The sequence below is a fragment of the Chlorocebus sabaeus genome, chromosome 13, assembly GCF_047675955.1.
Source record: "Chlorocebus sabaeus isolate Y175 chromosome 13, mChlSab1.0.hap1, whole genome shotgun sequence".
NCBI classification, from domain to species: domain Eukaryota; kingdom Metazoa; phylum Chordata; class Mammalia; order Primates; family Cercopithecidae; genus Chlorocebus; species Chlorocebus sabaeus.
Window position 1 is genome coordinate 83,844,760 of NC_132916.1, and position 20,226 is coordinate 83,864,985.

Genomic DNA, 20,226 nt, shown 5'->3' on the forward strand with positions numbered 1-20,226 from the left:
CCACAGTATACCTTATCTGTGTCACTCATTCTGATACTAACCTTTACTTCAATTGACAATGGTACTATGTACTGATAAACCCATCACAAATTGAAAATATTGAAAGTTGAAAATGAAGTTAATATACCTAAATACTTAAACTGCCTAACATTATATCTTAAATTAATACACCTAACCTAACAAATATCACAGCTTAACCTAGCGTATCTTAAAAGTGCTCAGAACACTTGCATTAGCCTAATTTTGGGAAAAGATCAAAATTCAAAATTTGAAGTATGGTTTATATTGAATTTATACCATTTTTACACAGTAGTAAAGTTGAAAAACGTTAAGAGGAACCATGATAAGTCAGGGACCATCTGTCTAGTGGGTTTCCCTGTTACTTCACTCAACCAAATGTGGATAACTTTCCTCCCAACTCAACTGCAAACTGTTGAAGAGCAGACTAGAACAAAGTTTGAAACAAGTGACCTTAGATTTTGTTCTGCCTCTCTTTTCTCTAACCCGAAGCTCTACCTAGCATTACGAGTCAAAGAGTTAATACTTAATGCTCAGATATTTTAAAATTTACTGCATTGACCTGCAAAACAACGTCATAAAGAATTAATTGCATTTTGTAGTAAACTTACACAGTTCTCTCCCTGGAGATTGAAAGTTCTCCTCTTCTGAGGTAGAATCCAAGTCAGTTCATCATTTTTTTCAACTCTTTCTTCTAGAACGTTGTTTTTTAATTGTTGTTGGTTTTTTTTTTTTTTTTTTTTTTTTGAGACGGAGTCTTGCTCTGTTGCCCAGGCTGGAGTGCAGTGGTGCGATCTCGGCTCACTGCAAGCTCCGCCTCCCGGGTTCACGCCATTCTCCTGCCTCAGCTTCCTGAGTAGCTGGGACTACAGGCACCTGCCACCATGCCCGGCTAATTTTTGGTATTTTTAGTAGAGACAGGGTTTCACCATATTAGCCAGGATAATCTCGATCTCCTGATCTCGTGATCCGCCAGCCTCGGCCTCCCAAAGTGCTGGGATTACAGTCGTGAGCCACCGTGCCCGGCCTCTAGAACATTGTTTGTGAGGCTTGTCAATGAGGTCATCCCACACCTAAGTTAAAAGGGGCCGCTGGGCGATTAATTAATCGATTAATTAATTAAGGGGGGACATTTTCTAGTTTCCACTTTATATGAGCTCAACATTGCTCTAGATTTTAGTGTGCAATCAATTTCTACAAAAGCTGTCTGCTGATTACTGAGTCCATTGTTTTAACTGGTAGTCCACTTCCGGGAATGTGTACTGTATCGATATAGAAATTTTCTTTATAGGCTTTCTAATGGAATGCCCCTTTAAAAACAAAATGTTAAGCTGAGAGTGGTGGCTTATGCCATAAACCCAGCACTTTGAGAGGGTAAGGCAGAAGGATCACTTGAGGCCAGGAGTTTGAGACCAGCCTAGGCAATATAGCGAGATCCTGTCTCTTAAAAAATTAAAAATAAATAAATAAAAAATTAGCTGGGTGTGGTAGTGCACACCTGTAGTCTCAAGCTACTTGGGGAGCTGAGGTGGGAGGATTTTGCTCTGGCCCCAGAGGTCAAGGCTGCAGTGAGCTATGACTGCACCACTGCACTCCAGCCTGGGTGACAAAGTGAGAATCTGTCTGAAAAAAAATATATTTTTATGTATGTATAATTTTTGAAGAATAAACATTTTGACGAACTCTCTCTCTCTCTATATATATAAAAGTTTTGAAGAATAAAATGACCACATTTATTTTTCTATGAATCTATTTTTCAATGTCTGTCTATCTTTATTCGCCCTCCCAGACCATTTGAGAGTAAGTTCAAAAAAGATTATCTTTTACCTCTGGCCAGGCACGGTGGCTCACACCTGTAATCCCAGCACTTTGGGAGGCTGAGGTGAGTGGATCATGATGTCAAGAGATCGAGACTATACTGGCCAACATGGTGAAACCTCGTTTCCACTAAAAAAACACAAAAATTTGCTGGGCGTGCAGACCCTCACCTGTAGTCCCAGCTACTCGGAAGGCTAAGGCAGAAGAATTGCTTGAACCCAGGAGATGGAGGTTGCAGTGAGCCCAGATTTCGCCACCACTCTCCAGCCTGGGCAACAGAGCGAGACTCAGTCTATAAAAAAAAAAATTATCTTTTAACTCAAAATTATTTAATGTATATCTCCTAAAATAAGAATGTTCTCTTACATCTTTTATATAACAATACAAATATAAAAAATGAGGAAATTAACATTGATACAAAATTATCATCTAATGTGCAATAAATACATGCTCAAGTATCACTAGTTGTTCCAATTATATTTTTTAGAATTTTTTTTCCTGGTCCAGGATACAGCCCCGGATTATGTGTTACATTTCATGCCTTATCTCTTCAGTAATCTTTGATATGGAATCATTCTTTTCTGCGTCTTTGTCTTTTCAGAGCTCAACATTTTTGTGAAGCAAAAAATAAGTGATTTTTAAAGGAATATTTACATCAGAATTACACATCCTCTGTACTAAAATATTTTATTCACATAAATTTTGTGAAGAAGACATGATGCTTGCAAAAAGTTAGAAATCGTGGACTTGAGTTTAAAATTTTATTTTTTAGCTTTTTAGTTTCCTTGTGATTGGTGTTACAGAATGTAGGTCCAATTTTAAATTTCACATGAACACATGATATTTGAAGTCAATATATTGACAGCTTCAAGGTGGATGGTGCATAGAAGTTAAGGACAAGGGAAAGAAGAAGAAAGAGACAGAAGAGAAAAAATAGTCTAGTTTGTTTTAGAAAGGGATTTCATACTTATCTGAGAACTATTTGGAAAGTTTTTCAACTGTTGAAGATATATTTAACATCCCAAAAATGCTTCCTTTTCCCTTGAAATAAATAAGTCAGCAAATTACAATCCTCCAGGTTTTCCCAAAATACTGCAAGAAAGAACATTTCTCTTGGATATCTAATTTAATTACCTCAGGAGTACTCCTCGTTGCAATATTTCATGGCCAATGCAAGTGCCCTAGAAATTTACAAACCTGCTGTGGGAAAAAACAGTAAAGGTGCGTTAGTTACTTTTTACAAGTTTTGTACAATACTAATGGAAATACAGCTGTGCTTTTAAAAATGTAAAATCCCCATGCAATAGTACCAAGTAAAATTGGTTTAGAAAACACTGGAGCTTATAAAGACTCCAGTGGTTTATTGGAAAATCTTGCTCTGTGTATATTACTAAAACATGAACATTGGAAAAACAATGTTTACATTAGTGCAAGTAATTTGGAATCATGGTAAAACATCTTAATAAACCAAATTAGTTAAATCCCTTCCAGTGACACCATTCTTTATTTCCCACCAAAAATAATTAAAGCACCCTCTTTATTGTTGGGACAATAGGAAGAACAGAATACCTTTAACAATATAAAAATGTTAGTGAAATGGTTTTAATTTTCCTATATCTCTCTTGCTTTCTTTCAATGTACTATGAATCTTTATTCATATTCAGAAATATTTTGTCAGGGTCAAGACCAGGCCAGTGATTCAATTATTTATTTAAAAAATTAAACATGTTCAAATAGTCATTGAGATAAACTAATTTTATACTGAGAATTGTTCTGAAAAAAATATCCTGCTTGGTTCTGGTTACATTTCTTAACTGTTTTAGGAAGTATTTAGACCGCAAATAGTAATTTTGCTAATATATGCTATTTCTCAGCTGAATATCTCTTGAGAATTGCACTTAAGATGCAGTAATTATTTTTGTCATTTTTAAATAAATCAGTACAATTCATATTTAGTGTTACTGACAGTGCTGTAAGCAATTAAAAAGACAAATATTGTTGATAGCTATATTTTGAAAACGACTGTTTTGTTTTTTTTTTTTAATTCCACACTGTTTACAATTTTTCTCTGTGTCCACGGTATCCCTGGTGTGCAACTGCAAAAACGTAGGCTCAAACCTCCTTAAGCATTACTTTGCAGAACCCACTGGTGGTTAGAATGACCTCTTTCACCTTGTCAAAAGGACAAACTTGTCCAGCTCACAGTAGTCAATACTCTGAAGAGCATCCCTTCAGTTCAGAGACATGGACCAAGCAGGGACTTTGGCGTGCAGGTGCTGAGATGTGTGGGCTTGACAGAGACAAATAGTACCAGGACTCACCAGCTAATCAAGGACAAGGGGACATCCGGCCTCTGAAGCTGAAGCCCACTTAGATTTCTCCTATATCACTTAATGATGTGAGAAGAGACTTAATTCTTTGAAGTTCCTGATTTAAGGAGCTGAAGAGCAAAGGAAGCCTTTTGCTTGATGTGATCCTTGTTATTAAAAGAAGCAGAGGAGATAAAACACTTTCTATTTTTATCGATTGATGTATTTTGAGGTCAGTATTTTAGTCTGTTCATCTATACCTTGCCCTCTGCCCTCATTTCAAAGTACTTATTCACTTCTGATTAGAATTTCAATTAATTTGCTGAAATATCCTTTAACTGATTACAGTTAACTCTTTCCAAATTGAAAGAGACTTTGCTTTATTTCAGTAGGGCTGTTCATTTTCATTTATGTTGCTCTTCAATTTAATTAAGAATTCCAATTGAAAAAATCTCTGAAAATTTACTGACATAAATTAATTTAGTTTGACATCTGTTCCAAAGTAAGTTGGAAATCAGAATCTTCTCTCTTCCCAAACATAGTTTATTCTCTAGTGTCTTTCAAAAAATTTTTATGAAATGAAATTCTTTGCTCTTAGATTCACTTTGTACCCTACATATTAAATAATATTGATAGAAATGTAATTTTATATTATAGAATGCCAATAACCTTCTGAACATTTCTGCAAATTCCCAACGCAAAAATGAGATGCATCTTATGGTTCCCTCTGTCTTTGATCTCATGCTCCTGCTGACTTATTTTAGTTTGGGGATCTTATTTTCTGTCCAGGGCATGATGCTTCCTTTTTTAAGGGTATTGACAGAAATGTAGTATTGAATCCTCCTCCACAAATGCTTCAGTTTCACAAGTTATTTATGTGAGGTAGTTACATTGTCCAAAGGTTTTATAATAATGGGGAGTTTTAGAATATAAGCATGCTAACACCACCATGGTATTAGACATCGTATTTTAATGTTTTTCATTGATTAAATCTGCCATTTTATATGGGCATGGTTCCTAGTGTCCCAAAAGAATTACAATAGCATCAAAGACGGCTGATCACAGGTTATTATAACAAATAGAATAATGATGAAAAAGCTTGAAATATTGTGAGAATTACCAAAATGTGACACAGACACAAAATGAGCACATCCCATGGATGAAATGGTGCCAACATACTTGCTTGACACAGGGTTGCTACAAAACTTCAAATATTTTGGAATAATTTGAACTTTTATTATAGATTAAAGAGTACATGTAAAGGTTTGTTACATGGGTATACTGTGTGACACTCAGGTTTGGGGAACAAATAATCCCATCACCCAGGTAGTGAGCCTAGTACCCAATAGGTTGTTTTCCAGCTCATGGCCCCCTCCTACCTTCCCACATGAAGTAGTCGGCAGTATCTATTGCTCTCATCTTTATGTTTATGTGTATTCAGTGTTTAGCTTCCACTTATAAACAAAAACATGCAGTATTGGGTTTTCTGTTCATGTGTTAATTCGCTTAGAATAATGACCCTGAGTTCCATCCTTGTTGCTGCAAAGGATATAATTGCATTTTTTATGGGTACATAGTATTCCATGGTATGTACGTACCACATTTTCTTTCTCCAATCCACTGTGATGGACACCTAGGCTGATTCTATGTCTTTGCTATTGTAAATTGTGCTGTAATGAACATATGGAGGCATGTGTCTTTTGATCAAATGACTTATTTTCCATTGGGGATATACCCACTAATGAGATTGCTGGGTTGAATGGTCTTTCTGTTTCCAGTTGTTTGAGGATCCTCCAAACTACTTTCCACAGTGGCTGAACTAGGTCACATACCCACCAACAGTGTGTAAACATTCTCTTTCTCCACAGCCTCACCAGCATCTGTTATTTTTTGACTTTTCAATAATAGCCATTCTGACTCCGTGTGGGATGATATCTCATTGTGGTTTTGATTTATATTTCTCTGAGGATTAATGATGTTAAGCATGTTTTAAATGTTTGTTGGCCATTGGTACGTCTTTTTTTTTTTTGAGAAATGTCTGTTCATGTCTTTTGCCCATTTTTTAATGAGATTGTTTATTTTTTGTTTGTTGATTTGTTTAAGTTCCTTGTAGATTCTGGATATTAGACACTCGTCAAATGCATAATTTGTGAAAATTTTCTCCCATTCTATAGGCTGTTTATTCTGTTGGTAATTTCTTTGGCTGTAAAGAAGTGCTTTAGTTTAATTAGGTATCATTTGTCAATTTTTATTTTTGTTGTGACTGCCTTTGGGGATTTAGCCATAAATCCTTTGCCAACGTCAAGAAGGGAAGTGTTCTAGGATTTCTATAGTTTGGGGTCTTATATCTAAACCTTTAATCCATCTTAAGTTAGTTTTGTATACAGTGAGAAGTAAGGATCAAGTTTATTCTTCTGCATATATCTAGATAGTTATCCAGAACCATTTACTCAATAGGGAGTCCTTCTCCATTGCTGATCACTGATTTTGTCAAAGATCAGACATTGCAAGTGTGCAGGTTTATTTGTGGGTTTTCTACTCTGTTCCACTGATCTATGTGTCTGCTTTTGTCCAAAGTGTTGTAATTCTCTGAAATCAATTTCCTCACCCTTCTCATTTTCGTCATGGCTTTGTCCTGTCTCCAAACTACTATTCATTTTATAATGCAGAAAAAATTATATATCATTCTTTAACTTCAGCTTATCCATTTCTATGTGGCCTCAACTCTTAGATGACTTGTCATCATTATAATTAGAAAACAATGACTTTTTGTCCTAAATTAGAACCCTTTCTTCTTTCAAAAAGAAATAACTATTAACTATGATGAGATTTTTTATTTCAAAAATTAACATATTCTACCCTAGGTGATCAGAGACTCTGATTGCCTGATTACCAATATTAATTCTCTTAGAGGTATTCACTGCAAATTTTATATTTAAGTTAACTGTAATAGAAGTTAGGTCTAAGAAAAAGTAGTACTTTGTGTTTCTCCTTCTTTTATCTTTTATTTGACTTTCAGTCTGAAGGACAGCAACACATTTTATTTCCAGCATTGTCACTGGGCTCACAGTCAGTTGTTGTGACAGTACAACTACTAACATCAGTATCAATATCTTCCCTGGGAGTACAGCAAAACTAGACTCTTACCTTCGGGAAGACTTGGTCCCTGTCAGTTGTTTTTAAGTTCAAACACATGCTTTGTGAGAAGCTGCAGATTCTGTAAGCAAAACCTGTCTTCTTGAAATGAAGACTATCAGTGCAGATGGTCTACCTTTAAATGATATCTGATTCCTTCTTCACACCTCCCCATGTTTTAATTATGCTGTTGTTTCCCAGAATATAACATGTTTTTCATGAATACCTGACTGCTGCTACTGTAGCTGACACTCTTCCCATGATAGGTAGCAAGTTATGAAGCAGTGACTACAGAGAAGCTACTTGTGGAGTGCTGACTACCTTTATGCAACCATTCTTGTTCATTTTCTCCATAAAGTTTAAGCACATAAAACTAAGCCCTATTTTTATAACTTGATGTTGGTCATGATTTCCCTTATATGCAGCTATTAAGTATCGGAGCTAATAACTCAAATATAACTGTATGTGCCAACCACTTAGAATAAAATTTATTGGGAATAGCTTCCATTTCCAAGTTAATCTTTCTAGTTACAACTTCCTGAAATTCATGATTTTATTTTTTAAAATTGAACTCTACTACATATATAAATAGAATGATTCTGGAAAAATTACATAGTTTCTGGAAGTCTCTCTTTCCTCAGTTTTAAAACTAGAATAATAAAGCAGGTTTCTAAGGACTGTATTATATATGAAATCATAGCATGTATGTAAAGCAAAGTCATTAGCTCAAATGCCCACACAAACGAAGCTGGTAACATGAATTAGTAAATCCAGACAATGTAAGGGACTAGGCATTTGGAGATTCTTGGAAACCCATAATACATAAAGGTACTCAAATACAAAATGAGTTTTGCTATACAAAATATTAAAGAATAAAATCTGGCCACAAATCAGGTGTTACTTATAAAAATACTTAGTATGCAAGAGAATAAAAAATGTTAGCTGCTTCTTTCACTTCCATTTTCCTTCGACTTCTTACCTTGACCTATTGTTGACCCAGTCTGATAAGTCATAACAAAGAGAAAAATAAAGATGGCTAAAGCATTGTCATGTCTTTTAAGTTTACTAAACCTCCTGGGAATACACATAAAAGTATAAAAAGTCAAGAACAATAATGGAACTATAAACCAATGTTTCCTCAAACAATGAAAGCACAATGGAAGGATTGATTTGGTGGGATCGTAAGGGAAGGTTTCATAGACACGCTAGCATTAGAGCTAGGTCTTGCATAAAATAAGGAAGCTGATGGGAAAAAAGGGTCAAGGACGTCCAAAATTACAGGAACCATTTGTGCAAAAAAATAAAATAAAATGAACATATGTGGTAGTGATTCACCAACCTTAGGGTCTCACACTAAACTAATTATACATCCATAGAGTACGTTCTGCAGGCCAGAAGAAAACTAGATAAATGCTTACCTGGAATCTTTAATTATTCAGCAATATGTTGAACTCCTAATGCCTTTACCAAAGATTTATTCCCAGCATCTAAAGTAATTTGAAAGGTTGTTTTATTAAATTTTAAAAACTCTAAAACTCAGCATATTTTAATGAGTTTCAAAAATATAATAATTTTGGGGGAATTTGGGGGGATAATCTGTAATTACTGTTGGCATTATTTCTCTTCTCATTCATGCCAGAGGGCACCAGCATTCAATGTTAGCGATTTTGTTCTTTGACTTTCTAATGGTTTACCACTTTGTGTCATGATCTTATTAACTCAGACGTGGACTGTTACAATATCCTGTTACCCTCAACCTCTTTGTCTCCTTCAATCTACCCTGAATTCATATTTCTAAAACATAATTTTGATTTTATTATTTTGCTGCTCAACATTTGTTTCATAGGCAAATGTTATTTGCCTATGAAATCATATAAATAATAACAAAATAAATATTGTTCATTTAATTTGGCTCAAACTATCAGCATGATGGTTTATGTACTGATACATAAATGAGAATAGGAGTGAATAAGATATGAGAAAAGCAGAACAAGAAGAGTATTGGTTTAGGGTCACTAGCACCTTCGGAATTTAAAGCAATTTCAACATTTTCTTTTGTATGACTTTAGAAACTACCCAACATTTTTCAGTTTGGGTTTCCACAACTAATCAATCATTTTTTAAGAGTTGTTTGAAGTGTTGTGGTGAAGAATATGGATAATATAATAGATACTCCAGTGTTTGTAGAAATGAACAGAACTGCACTTGGCTGAATTGGCAAGTTCTGGCAGCAGAAAAAGAGAATTTCAGAAAAAATGTCCCAAAAGAGACAACAAGACCTGGAAGTATTCATAGAGAGCTTCCAGGAGGTAAACAGGGCACCAGCAGAGATCGGCAGCAGGTAATAGGAAGAAAGGACAAAAGTCAGGGGATCGGTACCGGGGAGATAGCCTTGTAAGAAACAGATTTAGGGAGTCTACTATCTGGAAGAAAGGATCCAGAGAAGTGATTAATTAAAGTCAGAAATTTCAGCAGATAAATGGTAACCCAGTGTCAAGAAATGGAGTTGTCAGGGTACAATTCAAGTACTAGAAGGCTAAGACAAAACGTGAACCAGTTACAAGACTGACCTAATCCCTGATCCTAACTTCTTAAGTTATGAATATAGGCACCTTTAGAGTTCCCCTACTTCGGAGGATTGTTTCCTTCAGAGCCCAGGGGTAGTAGAATCAGTACCATCAGGGCAATGACACCTGGAATCAATTTTATTACCCTGGGAGTGCTTGGACTAGTGCAGAGATAGAGATCCAATCCAGACTCCTAGGATGCTTTTTTATTAAGTTTGAACTGGACACTCTAAGGTTTTCTTAATAGTTTGAGATTTATAAATATTATTTTCATTTAAAAAGGAGATTTTCACTGAAACTGTATAACCCGTGTGGACTCAAAAAGTCAAATGTACTCTCTTTTTTTTTTTTTTTTTTTTTTGAGATGGAGTCTCACTCAGTAGCCCAGGCTGGAGTGTATTGGCGTGATCACGGGTCACTGCTGCAAACTGCCTCCCGGGATCAAGTGATTCTCCCGCCTCAGCCTCCCGAGTAGTTGGGATTACAGGCACCTGCCGTCGTGCCAGGCTACTTTTTGTATTTTTCTAGAGATGGTGTTTCACCATGTTGGCCAGGCAGGTCTTAAATTTCTGACTTCAAGTGATCCACCCACCTCGGCCTCCCAAAGTGCTGCGATTACAGTCATGAGTCATCGCTCCCAGCGAAAGTCATATGTATTCTTAAAGAGCACACTGTAAAGCAATGGTCTATAGAGAAGAAGATACATGTATATCTGAGCTTCCAACTTTGTGATTCGTATTGGAAATAAAGAAAGATGCACCCAGAAAATTTAGACTGAGCTTGTTTAAGAAAATCCTTAGTATGTTCTAAGCACTTTCATTTACCCCATTTTACAGATGCAGAAGCCGAATAAATCAAGTTTAAGTAATAGACTTCAGTTCATGCATATAGAAAGTAGAATAACCAGAATTTGAACTCAGAAAATATGTGTGGAAAACTCCGTATTTGTAATTACTATACCATCTGTCTAATTATATTTTCTTTAATGATTAGTGTTCATTAGAAAAAAAAAAAACAAATACATTTCAATGCTAAACAAAAATAACTCCAGATGCATATTTCTTGCATAATACCTTAACAACTATTTGTGTAGCTCATGATTCTTCGGTCAGCTGAGTGGTTCTTTTGGTCTGAATAGGCTCATATGATCTTTATGGAGCACACTCAGGTGAACCATCTGAAACACCTCACTCCCATGTCTGACAGCTGATAGGCTCTTGGCCAGAGTGCCTTCATTCTCTTCCACATGGTCTCACTTCCTTTAACAGGCTAGTTCAGGTTTACTTCCATGGGGTTGTCAGGATTCCAGTGCACCAAAAGAGAGTAAGCCCCTATGGGAAATTTATTTGTATTTATTTGTTTGTTTTTGAGATGGAGTCTCACTCTCTCTCCAGACCAGAGTGCAATGGCGCAATCTTGGCTCACTGCAACCTCTGCCTCGCGGGTTAAAGCAATTCCCCTGCCTTGGCCTCCCGAGTAGCTGGGATTATAGGCACCTGCTACCGCATCCAGCTAACTTTTGTATTTTTAGTAGAGACGGGGTTTCACCATGTTGGCCAGGATGGTCCCGATCTCTTGACCTCGTGATCTACCTGCCTCGGACTCCCAAAGTGCTGGGATTATAGGCGCAAAGGAAAATTCTTTCCAAGACACTACATCAGAATTCTAAAACTGGGGCAATTCCTCCAACTTGCAAGGGATATTTGACAATGTCTGGAGAAACATTTTTAATTGGCACAATGAGAGGCTTGCCAATGGCATCTAGTTGGTAGAAAGCAGGATGCTAAATATTCTATAATGAATAGGACAATCCTCTTCAACACAAAATTATCCAGTCCAAAATGTCAGCAGAGAAATCCTGATCAATTTGGGTCACAATTGTTAGTGTTCAATTAGCCAAAGAAACTCATATGGCCAACACAATTTAAAGGACTAAAGAAATAGATTCCATCTCTTGCTGAAACGTGAATTTTTGGTTATTTTAGCAACCATTAAAGGTGATGTGATACTTGACAAAAGCAGAAAGATTTTTTTAAATGAGGAAATAAGAGGCCAAAATGATAAAGAAAGAAAATAAGATGAAAAGGAAGGAGGAGGAGGAGGAGGAACAAAGTGGAAGGGAATAACAGAATTAAAAAGTATTTAGCAGGACAGCAAACCTAGGGAGATTTTCATTAATATTTTGCTCTTATGTAATCAGACTTCAATGTACTCTTACGTGATTATGTGTTATCTTTTTATAGCCTTTAAAAGATGCTTGTCTGGCTGGACATGGTGGCTCACGCTTATAATCCCAGCACTTTGGGAGGCCAAGACAGGTGGATAACTTGATGTCAGGAGCTCGAGACCAGCCTGGCCAACATGACAAAACCTCATCTCTACTAAAAATAGAAACATTAGCTGAGCGTGGTGGCGTATTTCTATAGTCCCAGTTACCTGGGAGGCTGAGGTATGAAAATTGCTTGAACCTGGGAGGCAGAGGTGGCAGTGAGCTGAGATTGAGCCACTATGCTCCAACCTGGGTGACAGAGTGAGACCCTGCCTCAAAAAAAAAAAAAAAAAAAAAGAAGAAGAAGAAGAAAAAAGAAAAAAAATCCTAACTTTTGAGTGCATTTTCATGTACGTAAGACACAAAAATAACCTGCACCAATAGAACAACATTAACCTGTATATACACAGTATTTAAGGACTTGGCATGAAAAATAATAATTGCAATTGAACAATAAACCTGTCCAGAATAATTACTGAGATATTTGTATAGTTCATTAGCCAGAGATCTATCCTTATATTTTGTCTCTATAAATGTAATTATTGCAAAAAACTAAATTAAAATGAACTTTTCTTACTGAAAGATCAATAGTTTGACCATATCATAGAGACTTTGCTAAGGTAATTGGTTTGTTACATCTGTTGTGTTTTGAAACCGCTCTTTAAATCTTGGTCTTTTTTAATTAGCAAGAAGAAACAGAGAAAAAGTGAAGAGAATATTTCTATCTCAACTATCTACTACTGTTTTAGAAACTTCAAGGACACAAATAATTTTTTTTAAAATTTTGATGTGTAATGATCTATATGATGTAAGATAACTAATAATAGTGACTGAACTTTTTGCCACTCTAAATGTTTCCAAATATGTGGGATTTTGGTACAACTATGTAAAAAACTACACAACTGAAAATTATTTTCATTATTATGACTAATATAGAGTATACCTATAAACAGCTACAAATTATATAAAATATTACTTGGTTGAACTGTATGAAATTACTGGTAATTTTTAACCATTTTCTACCTGTACTAAATATAATAATACATGAATCAAATTAATATTACTAGCTAACTCAAATTAAGATAACCCATATAACATTTAAAATGTAATATCATTTAAAGGTTTGACAAATTTAAACATATTGCCTGAAAAATCTTGCTCCTTGATTTAGAGTCCTAAAAGGACAATTTTCTTAAGTCTTTATCATGCCAAATATATGTGATCATGTTCTGTGCAATTTAAGATTTACAGAAATGTATTAGATATCACCAGAAAATTAAAATTTAAATAGCAGCTGGAAGAAACTTCCCTATCTTTTCAGTCATAAATTTAACACTGAAGAAGCGTAAGTCTACATATGCCTGTCATCCTCCAACTACTTGTGCACATATGCTATTTCAATAAAGGATAAATTTGTTCATAGAAGTGTAAATATTATTTTTCTGTAATAGATACAAGTTCCTCCATGTAGCATCTCTGCTTCAAAATCTTAATGAGAAGCAGTGCAGTGCAGTTCAGTGGGAAAGGATTGCCTCTGGAGTCACATAGATAAACCTGACTTTTAATCTCAGCCCTGCTTTTAATTAGCACTAGTCTAGAACTTTGTTATTCTTACATAACTTCTCAGAGGCCTAGCTTACACTTGTGTGTGAAGTGAGATAATAATGCCACCCTGCATATGTGTTATAAAGAATTATAGAGAATATATATATATATATACACACACATAGAGAGAGAGAGAAAGAGAGAGCACCTTGCTCTGTATAGTATATGTTGAATTAATACAGAACAATTTGTTTTATTGTGCTTCACTTTATTGTGCTTCACAGATATGCTTGTTTTACAGATTGAAGGTTTTTTTGGCCAACCATGTGTTGAGCAAATCTACTGGCACCATTTTCCCAGCAGCATGTGCCTACTGTGCCTCTGTGTTACATTTTTATATTTACTGCAATATTTCGTATGTTTTTATTACTATATCTGTTATGGAGATCTGTAATCAGTGACCTTTGATGTTACTACAATCGTTTTGGGGTGCCATGAACCACACCCATTTAAGGTAGTGAATGTCATTAATAAATGTTACGTGTGTTCTAACTCCTCCTCAGAATGGCCTTTCCCCCATTTTTCTCCCAATCCTATGGCCTTAATATTCCCTGAGACACACAATACTGAAATTAGGCCAATTAATGATCCCACAATGGCTTCTAAGTATTCAAGTGAAAAGAACAGTCCCGCATATCTCACTTTAAATAAAAAACTGGAAATGATCATTCTTAGTGAGGAAGGCATATTAAAAGCTCAGATAGGCCAAAAGTCTCTTGAACTGATGCCCAAGTTGCAAATGCAAAGGAAACGTTCTTAAAGGAAATTAGAAATGCTACTTCCGTGAACACACAAATGATAAGAAAATGAGGCAGTCTTATTGTTGATATGAGGAAAGTTTTAGTGGTCTGGATAGAAAAATCAGACTAGACACAACATTCCCTTAAGTCATTGCTTAACCCAGAAAAAGCCTCTAGCTCTCTTGAATACTATGAAGGCCAAGAGAAGTCAGGAAGCTGCAGGAAAAAAAGTTGGAGGCTAGTGGAGATAGGTTGAAGAAGTTTAAGGAAAGAAGGCATCTCCATAACATAAAAGTGCAAGGTGAAGTACCAAGTGCTGATGTAGAAGCTGCAGCAAGTTGTCTGGAATAGAGGATCCAGCTAAGGTAATAAATGAAGGTGGCTACACTAAACAACAGATTTTCAATGTAGATGAAACAGCCTTGTATTAAATGAAGATATCATCTAGGACTTTCATAGCTGGAGAGGAGATGTCAATGTCTGGTTTCAGAGTTTCAAAGGACAGGCTGACTCTCTTATTAGTGGCTAATGCAGCCGGTGACTTGAAGTTTAACCCAATGGTCATTTACCATTCCAAAAAACTTAATGTTGTTAAGAGTTATGCCAAATCTACTCTGCCTAGGTTTTATAAATGGGACAACAATGCCAGCATGACAGCACATCTGTTTAGAGCATGATTTACTGAATATTTTAAGCCCCACTATAGATAGTTACTATGCAGGAAACAAAGATTTCTTTCAAATATCACCGCTCATTGACAACGCATTTGGTCACCCAAGAGCTCTTAAGCAGATGTACAAAAAAACTAATGTTGTTTATATGCCTGCTAACAGAACGTCCACTCTGCAGCCCATGTAACAAAGAGTAATTCTAATTTTTAAATTCTATTTTATTTAAGAATTACATTTTCTATGACTATAGTTGCCATAGATAATGATTCTCTTGATTAATCAGGGCAAAGTAAATTGAAAATTTTCTGAGAAGGATTCACCATTCTAGATGCTATTAAGAGCATTCGTGATTCATGAAAGGAGGTCAAAATGTCACCACTAGCAAGTCTGGAAGGAGCAATTACAATCTGCATGGATGACTTTGAGAGATTCAAGCCTTCGATGGAGAAAGCAACTGCAGATGTGGTAGAAATAGCAAAAGAACTAAAATTAGAAAAGGAACCTGAACGTGCAACTGGGAATGATCACACTTTAACAATGAGGAGTTGCTTTTTATGGATGAGCAATGAAAGTAGTTTCTTCAGATGGAATCTATTCCTGGCAAAAATGCTGTGAACATTGTTGAAATGACAACAAAATGTTAAGAGCGTTACATAAACTTAGTTGATAAAGCAGTGACAGAGTTTCAGAGGATTCACTCCAATATTCATGAAAGAGCAGTCAGTCAGTATAGCAAACTTCATTGTTGTCTTATTTTAAGACATTGCTGCAGCCACCTCAGCCTTCTGGAGCCACTACTCGGAGCAATCAGCAGCCATCAAGGTTGAGGCAAGACCCTCCACCAGCAGAACAATTAACAACTGGTTGAAGGCTCAGATGAGCAGAGGCATTTGTTAGCAATAAAGTGTTTTTAATGAAGGCATATATGTTGTTTTAATAGACATAGTGCTATTAAACACTAAATAGAATACAGTATAGTGAAAATATGTTTTATATGCATTAAGAAACCAAGAAATTAATCTGACTTGCATTATTGTGATATTAGATTTATTTCTGTGGATCGTACCTGAACCCACGATATTGCTGGGGTTTGCCTATTAATTAATTACTAATTTCTATTATTATTGCACATATTTTTATTTTGAAAGTCAATATGTATCAGATTATAATTATGTTTTCTACATTGTGCTTTATATTATACTTTTTTAGCTTCCAAGATTTATGAATTCTGACTACAAGGAGAAACTGAGGACAGCATTCTGAGGTCTATCGATTTTAATTTATCTTATTATTCTCATTCTCGTTTTTCTCTCCTCTAGTTTTCTTTTCACTCTAAAATCTTCTTCTTCACTTTCCCCCACATAACATCACCCTTGATTAAAAATCTTTTAAAACTTACACAATGATTTTCTAATATCTCCAATGTATAGCTTTAAAAATAAAATATTTTATAGGAAGACACTGGCAAATAGATTTAGAAAAATCACCTTCACGTTGAAGTAGCCTTAGTTCCTGAGTAAACCATAACTCAGTATTATGAGCACTTAAGTCTGAAAAAAATAATGTGGCTTCTTTGAGTAGTACTTGGAAAAGACTTCCTCTGCCTTCACAATATCCAGGTAATTTTCAGTGTGTTTCAGATATGAGAGATAACTAAAATGAATTTAAATAAAATGTCATGTTCATTAATTCTATCTCTAAGGAAAATATGATACATAGTCTATTCTCTTCTTATTGATTACTTATAGTCTGTAAAATAATCACTTTATAAAACTTGAAGGACAGAATCATAGATATTTGTAGACTACAAGTAACCCCAAATAAAATATTTCAGCACAAATCTTTGGTGACTGGCTGTAGCAAGAAGGCAATATGAATTGATGGGCTCATTTATCTGTACCTCTTCAGAGACCACTTTGTATTTTTCACTGACTACATTAATACATTCTGCATGTTTGACTATGAATAGTCACTGCTATGAGATACCTTTCAACAGCCCAGAACGGTTTAATATTATCAAGGTTACAGCTGTACTTGTTCATAAATAATTCATTTAAAATGTGTTTTTTAATTAAAAAAATAGGTCATATGATTCATTTTGCAGTCCTATGGGTCATCAGTAGATCATCTGGGGATGATTCATTAATACCTTCTCTAGAATCTGCAGTCTGCTAGCCCACATTTGTTCATAAATGCACTGAATAACACCGCCTACGACTCCCAGGCTTTCATTACAAAACTCACAGAGGCACCTTTGACTAGCACCTCCATGGATTTAAAAACAATGTGGGATCATGATATTCCAATACACAGATATCAGCCATGTACTGCTTGAGAAACCTTTGCCCATTTGTCAGGCTAAATTGTAGTTCAGACTTGGCAGCAAAGAAAATAGAGCATCATATTTTTACTTACATATAACATTACTGCTAACTGTAAACTGACAACATAAAATAGAACATAGTTTAGAATATCTGTGGTTACATATATCTATCCCTGCCCTTGAGGTCTTTGGATTACATAATTTTAAAATAGATTACTTATTGCAAAGCCTATTTTCAGAGATGTTTTCAGCTCTGTCTTCAAAGATCACTAAATAATGGCCAATAACCTGACAGGTAAATAAGATTCTCCTGAGATTTGGCATACAAAGATGCACATAAACTATTTAGGAACGACTATAGCTTTACACAGTCTGCTATAGAACCCAGTGAAACTCTAGTAGCATCAATGGTCAATGCACTTTACAAGGCACAGATCATCTGAGCAATTAGTTCACCTGCCACAGGTACTGAGGCTACAGATTCAGTCTCTATACAATTCCCTTTTCTTTTTTTTACTTTTGTTTTAAGTTCAGGGGTACAAGTGCAGGTTTGTACTTGTACACAAGGTAAACTTGTGTCAAGGGAGTTTGTTGTACAGATTCTTTTATCACCCATGTATTAAGCCTAGAACCCATTAGTTATTTTTCCTGATCCTCTCCTTCTTCCCACCCTTCATACTCTGAAAGGCCCCAGGGCGTGTTGCTCCCCTCTATGTGACCATGTGCTCTCATCATTTAGCTCCCATTTATTAGTGTACACATGCAGTATTTGGTTTTCTGTTATTGTGTCAGTTTGCTAAGGATAATCGCCCCCAGCTGCATCCATGTCCCTGCAAAGGACATGATCACACTTCAAAAGAAGACATACGTGCAGTCAACAATCATATGAAAAAGTCTCAACATCACCGATCATTAGATAAATGCAAATCAAAACCACAATGAGATACCAATTAACACCAGTCAGAATGGTTACTATTAAAAAGTCAAAAAATAACAGATGCTGGTGAGGTTGTGGAGAAAAAAGGAATACTTTTACACTGTTGACAGGAGTGTAACTTAGATCAGTCACTGTGGAAAACATTGTGGTGATTTCTCAAAGACCCAAAGACAGAAATACCATTTGACACAGCAAATTCCATTACTTGGCATATACTCAAAGGAATATAAATCATTCTGTTATAAAGACACATGCATGTATATGTTCATTGCAGCACTATCCACATTAGCAAACACATGAAATCAACCGAAATGTCCATCAATGATAAACTGGATAAAGAAAATGTGGTACATATACACCAAGGAAGGCTATACAGCCATAATAAATTCTCTTTTCTTGGCAGAGAAAAATAAGTTCAGTTCACGTCCACAAATACACACCTACATTTATCTTGCAAGGTAATATAGGCTTGTACCATCAGTTATGCCTTTTCTCCCATGTATTTTCAAACTCTCTCCCCCTTTACTGTTTATTTATTTATTTTTTATTTTTTTGGACATATTTAAGACTTTCTCATCTTGAAAACTTAATTATAAAAATACAAATTCCATTTACTTTCTTCCTCTCTCTACTGAGTGTACTACTATGCTTATCCTTTATTTTGATGACAAGATCACGTCCACTTTTTTATTGCTCCACTTAACGCAGTAAAACACTCATATCAGATTACTCCAAATAATTTGTTCACTAAGGTCGTTAATCATACATCTCAAAACTCACTGAACACTTAGTAGTCTTTCTTTAATTCCCACTCTCCTAGCATTTGACGTGATGACTCATTACATCTTTCCTTGCTTAAATGACATCACTATTTCCTTCTACCAAGTGAATTAGCTCCTTTTAGCATGTCATATGAATTCTTCTGTTTTCCATAAACATGTATTTTCAATGCTTTCATTCCTTATACATTGTATGTCTTGGGCATACAATCTAAATGACGAAATCTAAATGACTGGGCATACAGTCATTTAGGTGACAGTTTCAATGTTTTTCAGAAATAACTTAGATGTTGTTACATCCCAGTATACATTTCCAAATCGACTGGTGAGGTTTCAATTTATCTAATCACTTATTTAAGATCTCCACTTAGCAGTTTCAGATGCATCTCAAACTCTGTGCTTAATATAGACAGCATCATCATTTCCTCAATCTATTCTTTCAACTTTCTCAGTAATGAAATTATTGCTTGTGTTCACCAAAACTACAGATAAAATTGAGTTGCATTCAATTATTTTCCATGTACAGACTGCTTTCAGCCCTATCTAAAACCAGATGTGCCATCTCTCCCCCCATAACCATTCTGCTAGATAACTAGGATATAGCCATTTTCTTGAGGCTTATAGATACCCTATAATGTAAAATAGTGAAAATATTTCACAAGTGATAAACTGGACATAGACATGAAACAATATCATTTAATAAAGAGACATATATGTGGGCCTAACACTTGCTGGGTGGCATTAATCGGAATGTGAGCTCCTAGTCAAGGGAAGATTTCATCAGGCAACTATGGCAAGGGCAGCTGCTATATATTTAGGCACAGAGGTAAGAGTAGTAATGTTTCTACTTTCAAATAGCTCTTACAACAGAAAATAAACCCTTCAAAGAAGCCATTTACCATAATATTTTCTAGAAGTCTTTAAACTCTAGCCCTCTCTCTAGAGATTTTTGAACATGCTCACCCCCTTTTCCTTCATCCTCCTCTTATTGTTATGGTGGAAAACCCAAACCAGGCAACCATCTGAGCTTCTATCTGTTATCCTTAACATTTCTC